General features: G+C 36.0%; 1 non-coding gene across 1 annotated transcript; it reads left to right on the top strand.

The window, feature by feature from the left end:
- The first annotated feature begins 19,096 nt into the window (after positions 1-19,096).
- On the top strand, positions 19,097-19,204 carry LOC130964316 (small nucleolar RNA R71). Its single transcript, XR_009080416.1, has one exon. It is a non-coding gene; the product is annotated as a small nucleolar RNA R71 (small nucleolar RNA).
- Positions 19,205-19,424: the final 220 nt, after the last annotated feature.

The following is a 19,424-nucleotide window of genomic DNA, read 5'->3' as shown; positions in this document are numbered from 1 at the left end:
GCTCTCACCAACCCCATCCAACAAGTCAGAATCTTAATGGTTCAAGAGTTCTATGCTAATGCATGGATCACTAAGAACCATGATCAAAGTATGAACCCAAACCCAAATAATTGGCTCACAATGGTTCGGGAGAGATACTTCGATTTCAGTCTGGAAACTGTGAGGTTGGCATTCAACTTGCCAATAATGAGAGGAGATTCTCATCCTTTCACTAGAAGATTCAACTTTGATCAAAGGTTGGACCAAGTCCTCATGGACATCTGTGTGGAAGGAGCCCAATGGAAGAAAGACTCCAAAGGCAAGCCGGTTCAACTAAGAAGGCCTGACCTCAAATCCGTGGCTAGAGGATGGTTGGAGTTCATCCAACGCTCTATCATTCCTACTAGCAACCGGTCCGAAGTTACTGTGGATCGGGCTATCATGATCCATAGTATCATGATTGGAGAGGAAATTGAAATTCATGAGATCATACATCTAGAACTATACAAGGTGGCTGACAAGCCCTCCACTTTGGCAAGATTAGCCTTTCCTCATCTCATCTGTCACCTATGCAATTCAGCCAAAATTGCCATAGAGGAAGACATCCTCATTGAAGAGGACAAGCCCATAACTAAAAAGAGGATGGAACAAACAAGAGAGCCCACTCATGGACCTTAACAAGAGCATGAGGAAGTCCTTCATCAAGAAATCCCTGAGATGCCTCAAGGGATGCATTTTCCTCCACACAACTATTGGGAGCAACTCAACACCTTTTTAGGTGAATTGAGTTCTAACATGGAGCAACTGAGGATGGAGCACCAAGAGCACTCCATTATCTTCCATGAAATCAGAGAGGACCAAAGAGTCATGAGGGAGGAGCAACAAAGGCAAGGAAGAGATATTGAGGAGCTAGAGCACTCCATAGGATCTTCAAGTGGAAGAACTAGCCGCTGTTACTAAGGTGGACCCGTTCTTTAATTTTCTTGTTATTTGTTTTTCTGTTTTTCAGTTTTTATGCTTTATGTATGACTATGTTTGTGTCTTTATTACCATCCAATGCAACATTCAAGTGGGTAAAATTCTTAGCCTTAACCTTTACTTTCCCACTTGAATATAGGCTACTAGAGACAGATGGTCAACTTAGAGCTCTTTGTGGCTTTAAGAGTAAGAGGGAGATGGTTAGTGGTAGGAGTTATCAGGCAAGGTTCGATATGGTTGCATGCTCCAAATTGAAGTGTAAGGCTTGGTGTGGAGCTCAATTGAATGGATCTAGAAAGTTGTTCAGACGCTTTAGTGAGGATTCAAATCGCTTGCCACCCGGTTGGAACTATGATGATCAACAAGAAGACGGGTGCAAAAGCAAGGTTTGGGACCCCGAAATTCATTCCAACAATCAACACTCTTGGGGCCTTGTCACTTGCTTTAACTTTTTTGAAGGCTCTTTGCGCCTAGTTTGGGATCCTGGAGGCTTTTGGAATTACAAATATTGGTGGAGATTTCTGGATTAGTACAAGCACAAGCCACCATGACAAGGAGCTCACCAACTGTCCAACTTAAGGACAATAAAGCAAAGTGCTAGGTGGGAGACAACCCACCATGGTATAATCGTTCCTTTTCTTTCTTAGTTTTATTTTGTTTTATTTTTCTCAGTGTCATGCATACATTCTGCATCATCACTTGCATTCTCTAAAAAAAAAATCCACCCCACACGTAAGCGTACTGCACGCTAGCGCGTCCATTGCGATTTGGGCGATCCACGCGGCAGCGTGCATAGCGCGCGCGTCCCCTGAAAAATTGGCGTAAAAGTATGTTAAAGTTGTGCTGGCTTCGCATTGGGACAGTGCTGGAGGCACAAAATAGCCCATGCGTACGCGTCCTTGGTGTCACCTTAACCATAAGGCCACCCACGCGTGCATGTACATGACGCGCACGCGTCGCACGCGTTTTGGACACCAATGCAAAGTTACAGAGAGTTGTGCGTGCGCGATGCTGGCCTCGCACTAGTGGCACCTCCTTGGCCACACGCAAGCGTACTGGACGCGTCCACGTCCCCTTTCATTTGTGCACATCCGAACATCCGCACGCGATACGCGTGCGCGTCGCGTGCACCGCCCAGTTCCGTCTTCTTACTTCTTTCTCCCTACCTCTTTCTTCTTCCTTTCTCACTTTCTCCCCCTCCCCTCTCATCCTTATTCCCCTTCTATTCTTCTATTTGTTACATTTGCATACTCACATTCATGGCATTTTAAGTTCATTGTTTCTTTTTCCTTTCTTTTCTATATTTGTTGTTCTCTCATTGGTGTTACAAATTTTCTTACTCAACTGTTGCATATTTCTTGCATTATTTTGGGTGCTCCTTGACTTGTTTGCTATCTACTTGCCATGCCCTATGCTTCTATTATTTTCTCACTTATATTTTGTAGCTACCATGTAGTTGATAACCTTATTATTTGGCACTAGCCCACATATGTTTTATTTCTTTTCATATCTTTGCTTGTGGGTTCTTTCCCTTCATTTTTCTCTTCTTTCAGGATGGCCACCAAGAGGGAAAAGAAAAAATTTCTAACTAGAGCAATAAACAAGTCTGCTGCACAATCTTTGGAGATAGGCACAAGTTGGAGCAACCCCCCCCACTTGCGCATCTCAGCGTGCACCGAGGACAGTGCAATCTTTAAGTGTGGGAAGGTCGATATCGACTTCTGCAGGTTAGTTAGTTCCTTCTCAACACCAATGTGGGATTTTCTTTGTTTGTTCATTGTTGCATTTGCATGTTTGATTGCATGTTTGTTTGTTTTTGTGCATATTCTACCACTGCTTGGTTGAAATGATGAATTCTTGTTCAAGAAACTTCTTATAGCATTTCACTAATTTGAATAAAATTTTTGTTAAACTTGTTTGAAGAAATATTATATTAGAACATGGTTTAGAGGTCAAACACACAAAACCAGTGAGATTTTGAGCCTAATTGATTGGTTGCATTTTATCAACCAATATTTTATTTTGGTGTGTGTTGTTCTCTCTAAAATTGTGATCTATATCTTGCTTAATTCTATATTTGCATGGTTTGATGTATGCATGCACTTATATGATTGAGGCCTTTGTTTCTCTGAGCTTACATACCCATATGGCCTTACCCTTTCATTATTCATTGCAAACCAAAGTTGAGCCTATTTTACCCCTTTGTTCTTTACTTTACCACATCACTAACTCTAAGCGAAAAATAATAATGTTCCTAATTTGAATCCTTGGTTAGCTTAGACTAGTGAGAGTACTCACGAATTAAGTGTGGGGAAATTAGGTTTGGAAAAATTTGGTTTGAGAATTGGGTGTTGTGTAGTCTTGAGAGAATATGAACAAGAATGTTAAGCACATGTTTATGCATGCAATACTTTAATCATATGCATTGAGAAAAACATAAGAAAAGGAAAGAGAAATAAAAAAATATGAGAAAAAGAAAAGAAAAAAAAGCAAATAATAAAAAGGGGAAAAATGCCCCAAGTTAAGTAATAATATCAATGTATATGAGTTGTACTTAAATTTGGGATGCATGAATATGTGGTAAACATAGTTAATGGGCAGTTAGATTTTGCATTATAATTACATGGAATGTCTTAGGCTATGTGAGAAGTTTAGGTTAATCAAGGATTTGAATTTCAGTCCACTTAACCAAATACATTCCTACCTTGACCCTAACCCCATTACAACCCTTGAAAAGACCTCTTGATATGTGTATTTGTGCATTAAATTTCTGTTGATTGGTAGAAGAATAGCAAGCCTTAGAAAGCAAGATTAGTAGAGAACCGAGAGACTCGACCCTCAAACACTAGAGTGATTAGAGTGTATACACTTCCAGTGAGAGTTCGATGCTCGATTCTTTGTTTCTGGCATTCATGAGCTATTTTCTTCTGCAAGTTTATCTGTACTTTATTTTATGATTTGAATTAGTGAAATCCAGTTCATATTTGTTCTTGAAGAATTTGATTTACTTTTAACAAGTAGGTAGAATCATTTTTGCATTTAGCTGCATTCATACAGATAGGTTACATTTCATACATATTCTACTATTTCTCTTCACTCTCTTATAGCTTTTCTTGAGCTTAGCATGAGGATATGCTAATGTTTAAGTGTGGGGAGATTTGATGCACCACTATTTCATGGTACATCTTGTGCTTAATTGAGTGGATTTTATCCACTAATCTCACATTTATTCATGTGAATTGCATGTTTTACATTTTCCTTCCTGATTTTGTGCTATGATTGAAAACATGTTTCTTTGGTCTTAATTTAGCTAATTTTAATCCTCTCTCAATACCATTCGATGCCTTGATATGTGTGTTAAGTGTTTTCAGATATTACAGGGCAGGAATGGTGTAGAGGACGGAAAGGAAGCATGCAAAAGTGGAAGGAATACAAGAAGCTGAAGGAACTGCAAAGCTGTCAACCCTGACCTCTTCGCACTCAATCAATCATAACTTGAGCTACAGAGGTCCAAATGAGGCAGTTTCAATTGCGTTGGAAAGCTAACGTCCGGGGCTTCAAAATGATATGTAGATTGCCATAGTGGCCATGCAGCTAGGTGGCACGCATGCGCACTTGACGTGCACGCGCACATTCGCGAAAAGTCCATCGGCGCGCACGCACACCTGGCGCGTACGCGCGACATGCGCGACGTACTGCAACTGCAAAAATCGCTGGAGACTATTTCTGGGCTGTTTTTGACCCAGATTTTGGCGCAGAAAATACAGATTAAAGGCTGCAGGGTGGAGGAATCAATCATACAATTCGTTATTCAAAATATTAGGTTTTAGATGTCGTTTCTAGAGAGAGGCTCTTTCCTCTCTCTAGGTTTTAAGATTTAGGATTTCTCTTAGTTTTAGGTTTATTTCTTCCCAATTTCAGGTTCAATGTTCCTTTAATTTAGTTTCTCTTCTACTTTTATGTATTCTATTACTTTAATTTATGAATTCTCATGTTAAATTTGATTTCTTTTATTAATGCAATTTGAGGTATTTCATGTTTATTGATTGCTTCCACATTTGTTGTTATTGAATCTCTTAGCTTTGGTTGAGTAATTGGTGACTCTTGAGTTATCAAACTCCTTTGTGATTGATAATTGAACTTGCTAATTTAATTGAATTCCAATAACTCTAGTCTTTCCTTGAAAGTTGACTAGGACTTGAGGAATCGAATTGATTTATCCACTTGACATACCTTCATAGTTAGAGGTTGACCAAATGGGAGCAATGAATAATTCTCATCACAATTGATAAGGATAACTAGGATAGGACATCCAGTTCTCATACTTTGCCAAGAGCTTTTCTAGTTATTAGTTTATTCCTTTTGTCATTTACTATTCTTGCTTCTTAACTTAAAAATCCCAAAATATACCTTTACATAACCAATAACAAGAACACCTCCCTGCGATTCCTTGAGAGACGACCCGAGGTTTAAATATTTCGGTTATCAATTTTACTAGGGGTTTGTTACTTGTGACAACCAAACTTTTGCATGAAAGGATTCTTTGTTGGTTTATAAGCTATACTTTCAACGAGAATATAATTGTGAAATTCTAGACCATGCAAGGAATTCGTCGTCAATGATCGTGGTGCATTTTTAACAAAGTCAGGGACATAAACAGTGCAATTGATAAATCAGGGATCAAATTAGTGCAATTCGTGAATTTTAGGGACCACTTTGAGATTTAACTCATGATTTTTACATTTCAATTTGAATCACCTTTAAGAGAACATAAAAAACTTACTTGAATATCGACATGTCTCTTGCAGGTACCAAGTACGGATCCAGGTAGAAACAAGAGGGGGCATTAACCCCCACAAAGATTTTGATAAAAAATATAATTATATATAAGTATTAATATTTTTATATTATGTTATCCTTAAAATAAATAAATAAATTAACTAAAAAATAGTGATAATTAGTTTTATGATACTATCTAATTAGTTATTTAAAATACATCTTAGAATATTAGTATTTTATTTAGATAAATGTCAAAAATTTAAATTTTATTTTATATGTATAATAATTTATTGGACAATGACAGACTCTTAAATAGAGTTCAAATTTACAACGGATTAATCTTTAATATGTTATATTAGAATATATTATAAATAAAAAAAATAAAAAATATATATATATATATATATATATATATATATATATATATAAAGTTTACTTTATATATTTTTATTCTCATTATTAATTTTTTGGGATCCGTCCATGGCAGGTACTGAAATTCCGTGTTCTTCAATATGACCAAGTTATACTCATCATCATTTCATAAAAGGCATCCTACAAGAACACATACTATTTTAAGTTGAATTTTGAATTAATTAACTTAAATTTTAGATACGGAAAAAGCTTAACAAAATTTTTTTAGCAATAATTAACTAAAACTTTTTATAATTTATTTTATTTATATCACTTAATAACAGTTTTATTTTTTATCCAACTCTCTTATCATTTTACTTATCATATTCTTATCAATTCCACTTATTAATAATATTAATTATAATATCATATTTCTTATTATTAGACATTCTTATAATTAATACTTAATATTTTTTTATAATTTAATTTTTATATTTAAGAATACATTAAATAATAATAATAATAATAATAATAATAATAATAATAATAATAATGGACGGTAATGATAATATATATTAATTGAGTTAATTGCACTTGATTCTTTGTTTCTTTAAGGCATTTAATATCAATGAATGGAGTATGGAAAAATCATTAATTCTTTGCTTTCGTTAAGACATTTAATTGCACTTGATTCTTTGTAATATATACATTTCATTAATTTGATTACGATTTCAAAAATCATGACTCTAATATCATTGCAAGCATAATAGTATATAAGCCAAGGAATTTTACAAGAAGTCGCGTTTATCATTGCAAATAGTATGACATTTGAATTCGACCTTAATACGGTACCTATGATAGAAGGTGCTGATGAAGAATTTAAACAACGGACTCACCCGACGAAGTTGTTGTCAGTCAACCAATTTTCGAAAATATGAAAAATCGCACTAGCTTTGATGAGGTATGGTAATAAATTGATTTAATTTTTTTTGTGCTTTTATATGCATTTATAATTATATTGTACTAACTAAGTTCATACACATAACATTTATACGTTCGTATACATAACATCCATAATTACATACAACTAACATCTAAAAATTAAATTCATGTTTATTACATATTATATCCATACACATGTCATTTTTTAGTTATTGCATAAGTAACTATAAAGTTAACACAGATGTTTTTAAATTTTACCATAATTGAATTTAAAAAATATCAAATTCTTAAATTAATTTATTCAATTGATAAATTTACTCATAACATCTATAAATTCATACACATAACATCCATAATTTCAAGTTAATAACATCCATAATTTGTACTTATAATATTCATAATTTCATACTTATGATGTTTATAATTAATAAATTTTTATAATTAATATTATCAAATTTTAAACTATACGTCTTATTGAATTTTTTAAATTATCTCATATGTGCACTAATAGATCATGATTTTAATTATTTTAATATTTTTATTTAATATTCATATGCATGCTTATTTATTGATTTTAATATGACGAGTTAATAATTATTTTTAAAAATTTATTTTTTAATTTTTGTTTATATTTTATTTTTTATATTTTATTTTTTAATAGTCTATAGATAAAATATAAGTTGTATAGTAAAAGTTGTTAAAATTTTTTAATTTAATTTTTATAATTCTTGCAAAGAATTATTGCATTTTAATGAATATTAATGTGATTGAGAGATATTAAGAATTTGATTTAGGAGAAATTAAAATTGATTTTAGAAAGAACATTAATAACTCCAAACATACATGCAGCAAAATAATAAACGATAAAGAGATGTATGTCACTCACTTATCAAAAAAATAAAAAAATTTTATGTGACATTTTTATATTATAATTATTCTTTGTTTACCTAGCATCTTTAGATACTATCAATGCAAGACGCTATAGTTATTAATAAGGAACTAACCTCCCAAAGAGAGACACAAATCATTCACATGCAACTCTCATAACTCTTAATTAAAAAGTTCGGATGTCGCAAATTTTTCGAAAACTAACAGTAACGTGGGCGATGGTCATATAGATTTAAGGCTTTATATACGTTAACAAAAGAGTTCAACATAAAAGGTAGAGTAAGAACAAGAAGTTATCAAACAAAAAAGTCAAAAAAAAAACAAAAAAAAAAACAAAAGAAAAAATTGCAAAACAGCTTGATATCTATCTTAATATAATGTTTCTAGTGAGATTATTTTTGTAGTTAGTGATGATTCGAAGGTAATTTCTTTTTCGCGTCTTATAACGTAGTTTTCTTTTGAACTCTAGCCCCGGTTTTTCCACCAAGAAAGAAAAACTCAAAAATAAAAGAGCTTGAACCCACTTGTGTCTTTTTCTTTTTCAATAGAGATGATAACAAAAGAGAAATTAAATAAAGTATAAATCATATCCTATCATTAAATTGTAGAATAAATAATTTTCGTATTTGTTTTTGGAAGTATCTTTAACAATCAATAATGATACCAATATTAAATCCACACATAATGGAATAAATGCTGTGTAACCCCCAAATACTTAGAAATTAGAATGTACATGCATCTGAACTAGCTTACCTCGTTGACAATAATTTAAAAAATGTGAGATGGGCCATGCTATATTAATAATAAGAATTTTCATCCACTAATTATATTAGGTCATCATGATTAGGCACTACAAATTAATTAAAATTTCAATAGCCGCATTATGTATCTCACGACAGCAAAACTTGGTGGTGAATCTCTTCATTGTCTCTAGGCAAAGGAAGAATCTATTCATTCTTAATCTTAAACAAATCATATAGTTCTTCTCGGTCAAAAGAAAAAGAATGTTTCCATATAAGTATTTGTTTAACGTAATCTTAATTATCTCGTATCCCTCAGTAGTCTCAATCTCACCTTGTTAGCTAGCTCGTTGTTATCACGGAACAATTGATTCACACACTTTAGTTAATTATTTAAAAAAATATATTGTTTTGATTAGTTTTTACCTTTTGAGCTAGCAGCATACAAATTGAGATCGACAACCATAATTGTAAATATAATTTAATATTATTGTAGCCGTGATATGACAATAATCTTGGGCTAAGAAACATCTCCAAATTTATGTTTGTACCATGGTAATTGACAGATTTAATTTTGCCATATTAAAAATATAATTATTTATATATTTTTTATATTAATTTAAATTTTTTAGATAAATAATTTTATGATATATTAAATATATTTTAGTGTTTATTATTATATTCAAATATCTTTTTATTTATATCAAGAATCAACAACTGAATGCTAGTAATCACATTAAGATTGCAAGTTTGTAATATGCTACAATAGATTTAAATTCAAATTAAAATTATATATAAAAAAGACAGATTTATACAGTTATACCGGAATACAAAAAACTATCGCTATAAAAAAGTATTTGATACCAATAAAATTATTTTTAATTTTTCCAACAATAATTTCCATCAAATTTAGCAGCAAATTAGTAAACGAACATTGTGAAGTTAGGACTTTTGCAATACATTACTGTCAGATAATCCGATAGTAAATTCGTCGCAAAAATGTGACATGAACATAAATAAATTAACGTCATAAGTTACTATCGAATTATAACCTCAATCATAGTGTTAAATGTAAATTTAATTTAGCAGAAGCATTAATTAGAATCTTAAAAGTTGTGATTTTCATATCTGGATTGGTTGCCATAATGAATTTTGGTTATGGTAGAGTTGAATTTTAAGATTGGTTTCTTTCCCTTTCCTTTCTTGCAGACGTTCATCAGAATGCATTACAGTTTTTCAGTGAGTGGTAACAGTAAAAGACGTCGTGTGTAGAGGCAGAGAGAAGACCATCTTTATATGCGTTATTACCTTTAAATCTAATGCGTCCATCAAACATTAGTATCAACGGATGAGATTAAATCATTAGTAATTTATAAATAACTACAATTAGGCCACAACAGAAGTTTAAATTACAATAAACTTCTAACATTCTCCCACTTGGTCTAAGTGTAATCATATTTTCACACGTTACATAATTGCTTTAATATGGTAAAATACTTTGTGTGAGTTATGACAGTCATGCATTTAATATGAAACACATTTCCTTCCATATACTACAATCACGAGCATCTTACTACACACTACAAAATTTTTATTTGTTTGTAAAAGTTTTTTAGTGAGAGTTATTAAAACCTCTACAATCTATTTTATTTGTAACCATTTTAAATAATTAGCAAAAACTCCCATTGTTTGATTTCAACCCAATTAATTATAAAAAATCCAACCCAAACAGATATTTACCAAGCTCATACCAAAAATGAAAAAAAAAAGAGTTACTCGAAAGAGAGAGAACGAGGAAGAGTGTGAAACCATAAAATTCGGATTCCATAGCCACCGCCGTTCAATTCCTTGCCGCCAAGTCTCCTCCGTCAATGCGTCACCCGCTGGAATTATGAATGGAGGATGAGGTGATTGTGGAGCCTCTCAATTTGTGGAGCTCTCGCCTCTCGGGATAGTATTTCAGAGACGATTCCATTCAAATCGTTGAGGTAATGCTTAGATATTCCGTTTCTGCGTCGTCTTTGACGGCGGCTTCTTTCAGTGGTTCTGATTTTGCTCTGGCAGCTTGAAGCATTCAGAGCGTAATTTCTTCGCGGACTCGATGGCAGTGGCTGAACAGATCTGGAAGGTAAGCGAGCTGGAATCTCTGGATGCTTCGATTGGAGCTGCATTTGAAGCTATCAGATCTCGTGGAACTAATTCTCATGTCATTTCAAGTCATTACGGTGAGAATTTGTTCTTATTTAGTACGGGACTTAAATTTGTTCTTGTTCATGTCACTGAAGCAGATCCTGTTGTTATTGCACTGCTAATTAAAAAAAAAAGGTCCCACATCTTGCTGAAAACATGATAATTTTTTTATAATTTTATCATTTTTAGAATCTATATTGTGCTTGATGTGCAGGTTGGAGAATTTAAGCGCCTACTTGAAAAATTAATTATAGGTCATTTGCTTGCTCCTTCTCCATTATTAAGTTTAATTTATTAATCAAATAGTTTGTTTGAAAGGAGGTACTGAATCTTTTTTTCTCCTCTTATTCATAATGACATGGATTGATGAATCAATTTCTACATTGAAGATCAGGTAATTTTTTCTTTTCTTTTCTACATTTTAACCCTAAACAATATCAAGGTTCAAGAGGTACTTAGATAATCCTTGTGCTGATTGTTTAGGGTCATTGTGGTTATTGTTAGGCATTATTGCACTGCTAATTAAAAAAAAGGTCCTACATCTTGCTGAAAACATGGTAATTTTTTTATAATTTTATCATTTTTAGAATATATATTGTGCTTGATGTGCAGGTTGGAGAATTTAAGCTCCTGCTTGGAGAATTAATTATAGGTCATTTGCTTGCTTCTTCTCCATTATTAAGTTTAATTTATTAATCAAATAGTTTGTTTGAAAGGAGGTACTGAATCTTTTTTTCCCCTCTTATTCATAATAACATGGATTGGTGAATCAATTTCTACATTGAAGATCAGGTAATTTTTTCTTTTCTTTTCTACATTTTAACCCTAAGCAATATCAAGGTTCAAGAGGTACTTAGATAATTCTTGTGCTGATTGTTTAGGGTCATTGTGGTTATTGTTAGGCATTTGGTGCTGTAGAGTCATTATCAGATTGATTTTGCATTCATTTTGATGTGGTAAGTAATCTTCTTACTGAGCAACATATTGCTGTGTGTGAATATCAATAAATATATATCTTATTGTAGACATTTAAAGAGGAATTTATGCTCTATATGTATTTTTAACAACAGAACAGTTTCATTGATTTTAGTGGAAAAAATGGAAAAATTTAACCCTTAGGTGGGAAAATTTGAATGTCATCATCATGCTTCTCGCCAAACTTTGTTCCTTGATTTTTTTGTTGTTTGGGAAAATTAAGTAATTTGATTTTCCTTGAAACAGTGGGTGGTGAATCTGGTAGAAGGAGCTACTCTAGTGCCAAGTTACCATTCAATTTCAAATGCTTGCTAGATGAAGTGTTTAGCGAGTGCTCAATCTAGATTGCTTCCAGTGGAGTGTCATTTTTGTTAGTATAGTTTTCCTATGGACTATGGTATTTAGTGATGTGTGATTGGGTTTTGTTCCTTGATTTTGTTGTGCTGAGGAAATTAGTGATTTTGTTGATGTTACTGTAAGTGCTAATTGAATGTAACATGAAAATGGTTGCTTTTTTGGCATTCTTTTTTTGTTTAACATTGGATGTAGCTGATTGTCTTGGACTTTGTATGTTTGCTAGACTCGCTTAACGATATGTGCTAATAGATTTCATACCCAAACCCAAGTGATGACATTTCATTCAATGTCATAAATCCTACTTTGTATCTTGTGCACAAGAAATTTATGAATTTCTTATGATTTATGAATCATGTGCATCCTTTATTGATAAGTTATATCAACTCTTTCTGAACAATTCTTTTAAGCATGTCATATAATGATGCCTTCTAGATTGATTATTCAGCTTTGTGAAACCGAAAATTATTATTCACTTCCAACTATTAATTGCTTTGATGAAGAACTTTATTGAATTTATTCACCATTACATGCTTTATTAAGGACAAGAGAATATCTTGAATAACACTTCTGATATAACTAGGATGATGGTTCTAGAGCTCATAACAGGGAGAATGATGATTGGTGCGCGAAATTGTGAACAATACTTTTTCACAACTCTCATAATCCCCGGTAATGGCTCCAAACACTGGGTAGCTCAATACCATGGCATTACACAACTTCGCACAACTAACCAGCAAGTGCACTGGGTCGTCCAAGTAATACCTTACGTGAGTAAGGGTCGATCCCACGGAGATTGTTAGCATTGAAGCAAGCTATGGTCATCTTGTAAATCTTAGTCAGGCAAACTCAAATGTATATGATGATGAACGAAAATAATATAAAAGATAAAGATAGTGATACTTATGCATATCATTGGTGTAAGAGCTTCAGACAAGTGTATGAAGATGCCTTCCCTTCCGTCTCTCTGCTTTCCTACTGCCTTCATCCAATCCTTCTTACTCCTTTCCATGGCAAGCTCGTGTAGGGTTTCACTGTTGTCAGCAGCTACCTCCCATCCACGCAGTGAAAGCTAATGCACGCACTCTGTCACAGTACTGCCAATCACCGGTTTGGTTCCCTCCCCTACCGGAATAGAATCCCTCTTTTGCGTCTGTCACTAACGCCCAGTAGGTTACAGGTTTGAAGCACGTCACAGTCATTCAATCATTGAATCCTACTCAGAATACCACAGACAAGGTTAGACCTTCCGGATTCTCTTGAATGCTGCCATCAAGTCCTGCCTATACCACGAAGACTCTGATCTCACGGAATGGTTGGCTCATTTGTCAGGCAAGCACTCGGTTGTCAGGCGATCAACCATGCATCGTGCAATCGGGAATCCAAGAGATATTCACTAAGCCTCAGATGCTTGTAGAACAAGAATGGTTGTCAGTCACCTTGTTCATGGGTGAGAATGGTGATGGGCGTCAATCATCACCTTCATCATGTTGAAGAACAAGTGATATCTTGGATAAAGAACAAGCGGAATTGAATGGAAGAACAATAGTAATTGCATTAATACTCGAGGTACAGCAGAGCTCCACACCTTAATCTATGGTGTGTAGAAACTCCACCGTTGAAAATACATAAGAACAAGGTCTAGGCATGGCCGAATGGCCAGCCTCCAAAGGTCTAAGATAGCATAAAACGAAGATAGCTACCAAAAGTCTCTCTAAATACAATAGTAAAAGGTCCTACTTATAGAAAACTAGTACATAGATGAGTAAATGACATAAAAATCCACTTCCGGGCCCACTTGGTGTGTGCTTGGGCTGAGCAATGAAGCTTTTTCGTGTAGAGACTCTCCTTGGAGTTAAACGCCAGCTTTAGTGCCAGTTTGGGCGTTTAACTCCCAATTAGGTGCCAGTTCCGGCGTTTAACGCTGGAATTTCTTGAGGTGACTTTGAACGCCGGTTTGGGCCATCAAATCTTGGGCAAAGTATGGACTATTATATATTGCTGGAAAGCCCAGGATGTCTACTTTCCAACGCCGTTGAGAGCGCGCCAATTGGGCTTCTGTAGCTCCAGAAACTCTACTTCGAGTGCAGGGAGGTCAGAATCCAACAGCATCTGCAGTCCTTTTGAGTCTCTGGATCAGATTTTTGCTCAGGTCCCTCAATTTCAGCCAGAAAATACCTGAAATCACAGAAAAACACACAAACTCATAGTAAAGTCCAGAAAAGTGAATTTTAACTAAAAACTAATAAAAATATACTAAAAACTAACTAAAAGATACTAAAAACATACTAAAAACAATGCCAAAAAGCATACAAATTATCCGCTCATCACAACACCAAACTTAAATTGTTGCTTGTCCCCAAGCAACTGAAGATCAAATAAGATAAAAAGAAGAGAATATGCAATGAACTCCAAAAACATCTATGAAGATCAGTATTAATTAGATGAGCGGGGCTTTTATCTTTTGCCTCTGAATAGTTTTGGCATCTCACTCTATCCCTTGTAATTCAGAATGATTGGCTTCTTTAGGAACTTAGAATCCAGATAGTGTTAATGATTCTCCTAGTAAAGTATGATGATTCTTGAACATAGCTATTTCTTGAGTCTTGGTCGTGGCCCAAAGCACTCTGTCTTCCAGTATTACCACCGGATACATACATGCCACAGACACATAATTGGGTGAACCTTTTCAGATTGTGACTCAGCTTTGCTAAAGTCCCCAATTAGACGTGTCCAGGGTTCTTAAGCACACTCTTATTTGCCTTGGATCACAACTCTTATTCTTTCTTTTTCTTTCTCTTTTTTTTTTCGGTTTTTCTTTTTTTCTCTTTTTTTTTTCGTTTGCTTTTTCTCTTTTTTTTTTCTGCTTTTTCTTGCTTCAAGAATCATTTTTAATGATTTTTCAGATCCTCAGTAACATGTCTCCTTTTTCATCATTCTTTCAAGAGCCAACATTCATGAACCACAAGTTCAAAAGACATATGCACTGTTCAAGCATACATTCAGAGAACAAAAGTGTTGCCACCACATCAAAATAATTAAACTATTATAAAATTCAGAATTCATGCAATTCTTTCCTTTATCAATTAAGCACGTTTTTATTCAAGAAAGGTGATGGATTCATAGGACATTCATAACTTTAAGGCATAGACACTAAGATACTAATGATCACAAGACACAAACATGGACAAACATAAAGCATAAAAATCGAAAAACAGAAGAATAAAGAACAAGGAAATCAAGGAACGGGTCCACCTTAGTGATGGCGGCTCTTTCTTGCTCTTGAAGATCCTATGGAGTGCTTGAGCTCCTCAATGTCTCTTCCTTGTCTTTGTTGCTCCTCCCTCATGATTCTTTGGTCTTCTCTAATTTCATGGAGGAGAATGGAGTGTTCTTGATGCTCCACCCTTAGTTGTCCCATGTTGGAACTCAAATCTCCTAGGGAGGTGTTTAATTGCTCCCAATAATTTTGTGGAGGAAAGTGCATCCCTTGAGGAATCTCAGGGATCTCATGGTGAGAGGGGTCTCTTGTGTATTCCATCCTTTTCTTGGTGATGGGCTTGTCCTCATCAATGGGGGTATCTCCCTCTATGTCAACTCCAACTGAATAACAGAGGTGACAGATGAGATGAGGAAAGGCTAACCTTGCCAAAGTGGAGGTCTTGTCCGCCACCTTGTAGAGTTCTTGGGCTATAACCTCATGAACTTCTATTTCTTCTCCAATCATGATGCTATGGATCATGATAGCCCGGTCTATGGTAACTTCGGACCGGTTGCTAGTGGGAATGATTGAGCGTTGTATGAACTCTAACCATCCTCTAGCCACGGGCTTGAGGTCATGCCTTCTCAATTGAACCGGCTTTCCTCTTGAATCTTGCTTCCATTGTGCGCCCTCTTCACATATGGTTGTGAGGACTTGGTCCAACCTTTGATCAAAGTTGACCCTTCTAGTGTAAGGGTGCTCATCTCCTTGCATCATAGGCAAGTTGAACGCCACCCTCACACTCTCCGGACTAAAATCCAAGTATTTCCCCCGAACCATAGTGAGATAATTCTTTGGATTCGGGTTCACACTTTGGTCATGGTTCTTGGTGATCCATGTATTGGCATAGAACTCTTGAACCATCAAGATTCCGACTTGTTGAATGGGGTTGGTAAGCACTTCCCAACCTCTTCTTCGGATCTCATGGCGGATCTCCGGATATTCACCCTTTTTGAGTGAAAAGGGGACTTCGGGGATCACCTTCTTCAAGGCCACAACTTCATAGAAGTGGACTTGATGCACCCTTGAGAGGAATCTATCCATCTCCCATGACTCGGAGGTGGAAGCTTTTGCCTTCCCTTTCCTCTTTTTAGAGGTTTCTCCGGCCTTGGATGCCATAAATGGTTATGAAAAAGCAACGCTTTTACCACACCAAACTTAAAATGTTTGCTCGTCCTCGAGCAAAAGAAGAAAGAAGAGAGTAGAAGAAGAAGAAATGAGGAAGAGGGGAAGGTGGTGTGTTCGGCCAAGAAGGGAAAGAAGGGGTGTTTAGGTTGTGTGAAAATGAAGGGTTGAAGAAGGGTATATATAGGAGAGAGGGGGGGTAATGGTTCGGCCATGATGGGTGGGTTTGGGAGGGAAAGTGGTTTGAATTTGAAGGGTGAGGTTGGTGGGGATTTATGAAGGATGGATGTGAGTGGTGAAGAGATAGATGGGATTTGATAGGTGAAGGGTTTTTGGGGAAGAGGTATTGAGGTGATTGGTGAATGGGGGAAGAAGAGAGAGAGTGATGGTGGGGTCCTGTGGGGTCCATAGATCCTGTGGTGTCAAGGAAAAGTCATCCCTGCACCAAATGTTGCTCAAAATCACGTTTTGAGCTGTTTCTGGCGTTAAACGCCGGGCTGGTGCCCATTCCTGGCGTTTAACGCCAGGTTGTTGCCCTTTACTGGCGTTTAACGCCAGTCTGGTGCCCCTTTCTGGCGTTAAACGCCCAGAATGGTGCCAGACTGGGCGTTAAACGCCCAACAGCTAGCATTACTGGCGTTTGAACGCCAGCTTCTTCTCCTCCAAGGTGTGCTGTTTTTCTTCCTGTTTTTCATTCTGTTTTTGCTTTTTTCATTGTTTTTGTGACTTCTTATGATCATCAACCTACAAAAAAGATAAAATAACAAAAGAAAATAGTTAACTATAAAATATTGGGTTGCCTCCCAACAAGCGCTTCTTTAATGTCATTAGCTTGACAGAGGACTCTCATGGAGCCTCAGAAATACTCAGAACCGTGTTGGAACCTCCCAACACCAAACTTAGAGTTTGAATGTGGGGGTTCAACACCAAACTTAGAGTTTGGTTGTGGCCTCCCAACACCAAACTTAGAGTTTGACTGTGGGGGCTCTGCTTGGCTCTGTTTTGAGAGAAGCTCTTCATGCTTCCTCTCCATGATGATAGAGGGATGTCCTTGGGCCGTAAACACCAAGGATTCTCCATTCACTTGAATGATCAACTCTCCTCTATCAACATCAATCACAGCCTTTGCTGTGGCTAGGAAGGGTCTGCCAAGGATGATGGATTCATCCATGCACTTCCCAGTCTCTAGGACTATGAAATCAGTAGGGATGTAATGGTCTTCAATCTTCACCAAAACATTCTCTACAAGTCCATGAGCTTGTTTTCTTGAATTGTCTGCCATCTCTAATGAGATTCTTGCAGCTTGCACCTCAAAGATCCCTAATTTCTCCATTACAGAGAGGGGCATGAGGTTTACACTTGACCCTAAGTCACACAAGGCCTTTTTGAAGGTCATGGTGCCTATGGTACAAGGTATAGAAAACTTCCCAGGATCCTGCCTCTTTTGAGGCAGTTTCTGCCTAGACAAGTCATCCAGTTCTTTAGTGAGCAAAGGTGGTTCATCCTCCCAAGTCTCATTTCCAAGTAACTTGTCATTTAGCTTCATGATTGCTCCAAGGTATTTAGCAACTTGCTCTTCAGTGACATACTCATCCTCTTCAGAGGAAGAATACTCATCAGAGCTCATGAATGGCAGAAGTAAGTCCAATGGAATCTCTATGGTCTCATTTTGAGCCTCAGATTCCCATTGGAACTCAGAGGAGATTGGTACACGCCCACTGAGGTCTTCCTCAGTGGCGTCCTCCTCCTCTCTTTCCTCTCCATATTCGGCCATATCTATGGCTTTGCACTCTCCTTTTGGATTTTCTTCTGTATTACTTGGAAGAGTACTAGGAGGGAGTTCAGTAATTTTCTTGCTCAGCTGTCCCACTTGTCCTTCCAAATTTCTGATGGAGGACCTTGTTTCATTCATGAAACTTTGAGTGGTCTTTATTAGATCAGAGACCATTGTTGCTAAGTCAGAGGTATTCTGCTCAGAACTCTCTGTCTGTTGCTGAGAAGATGATGGAAAAGGCTTGCCATTGCTAAACCTGTTTCTTCCACCATTATTGTTATTGAAACCTTGTTGAGGTCTCTCTTGATTCTTCCATGAGAGATTTGGGTGATTTCTCCATGAAGAATTATAGGTGTTTCCATAGGGTTCTCCTAGGTAATGCACCTCTTCCATGGAAGGGTTCTCAGGATCATAAGCTTCTTCCTCAGATGAAGCCTCCTTAGTACTGTTTGGTGCATTTTACATTCCAGACAGACTTTGAGAAATCAAATTGACTTGTTGAGTCAATATCTTGTTCTGAGCCAATATGGCATTCAGAGTGTCAATCTCAAGAACTCCTTTCTTCTGACTAGTCCCATTGTTCACAGGATTCCTTTCAGAAGTGTACATGAATTGGTTATTTGCAACCATTTCAATCAATTCTTGAGCTTCTGCAGGCGTCTTCTTCAGATGAAGAGATCCTCCAGCAGAGCTATCCAAAGACATCTTGGATAGTTCAGAGAGACCATCATAGAAGATACCTATGATACTCCATTCAGAAAGCATGTCTGAAGGACATCTTCTGATTAATTGTTTGTATCTTTCCCAAGCTTCATAGAGGGATTCTCCATCCTTCTGTCTGAAGGTTTGGACTTCCACTCTAAGCTTACTCCATCTTTGTGGTGGAAAGAACTTTGCCAAGAAGGCATTGACTAGCTTTTCCCAAGAGTCCAGGCTTTCTTTAGGTTGAGAATCCAACCATATTCTAGCTCTGTCTCTTACAGCAAAAGGGAATAGCATCAGTCTGTAGACCTCAGGGTTAACCCCATTAGTCTTGACTGTGTCACAGATTTACAAGAATTCAGCTAAAAACTGATGAGGATCTTCC

The sequence above is a fragment of the Arachis stenosperma genome, chromosome 2 (genome assembly GCF_014773155.1).
Source record: "Arachis stenosperma cultivar V10309 chromosome 2, arast.V10309.gnm1.PFL2, whole genome shotgun sequence".
NCBI lineage: Eukaryota > Viridiplantae > Streptophyta > Magnoliopsida > Fabales > Fabaceae > Arachis > Arachis stenosperma.
Note: the sequence above shows the minus strand (reverse complement) of the source record. Positions and strands in the feature narration are given on the sequence as shown.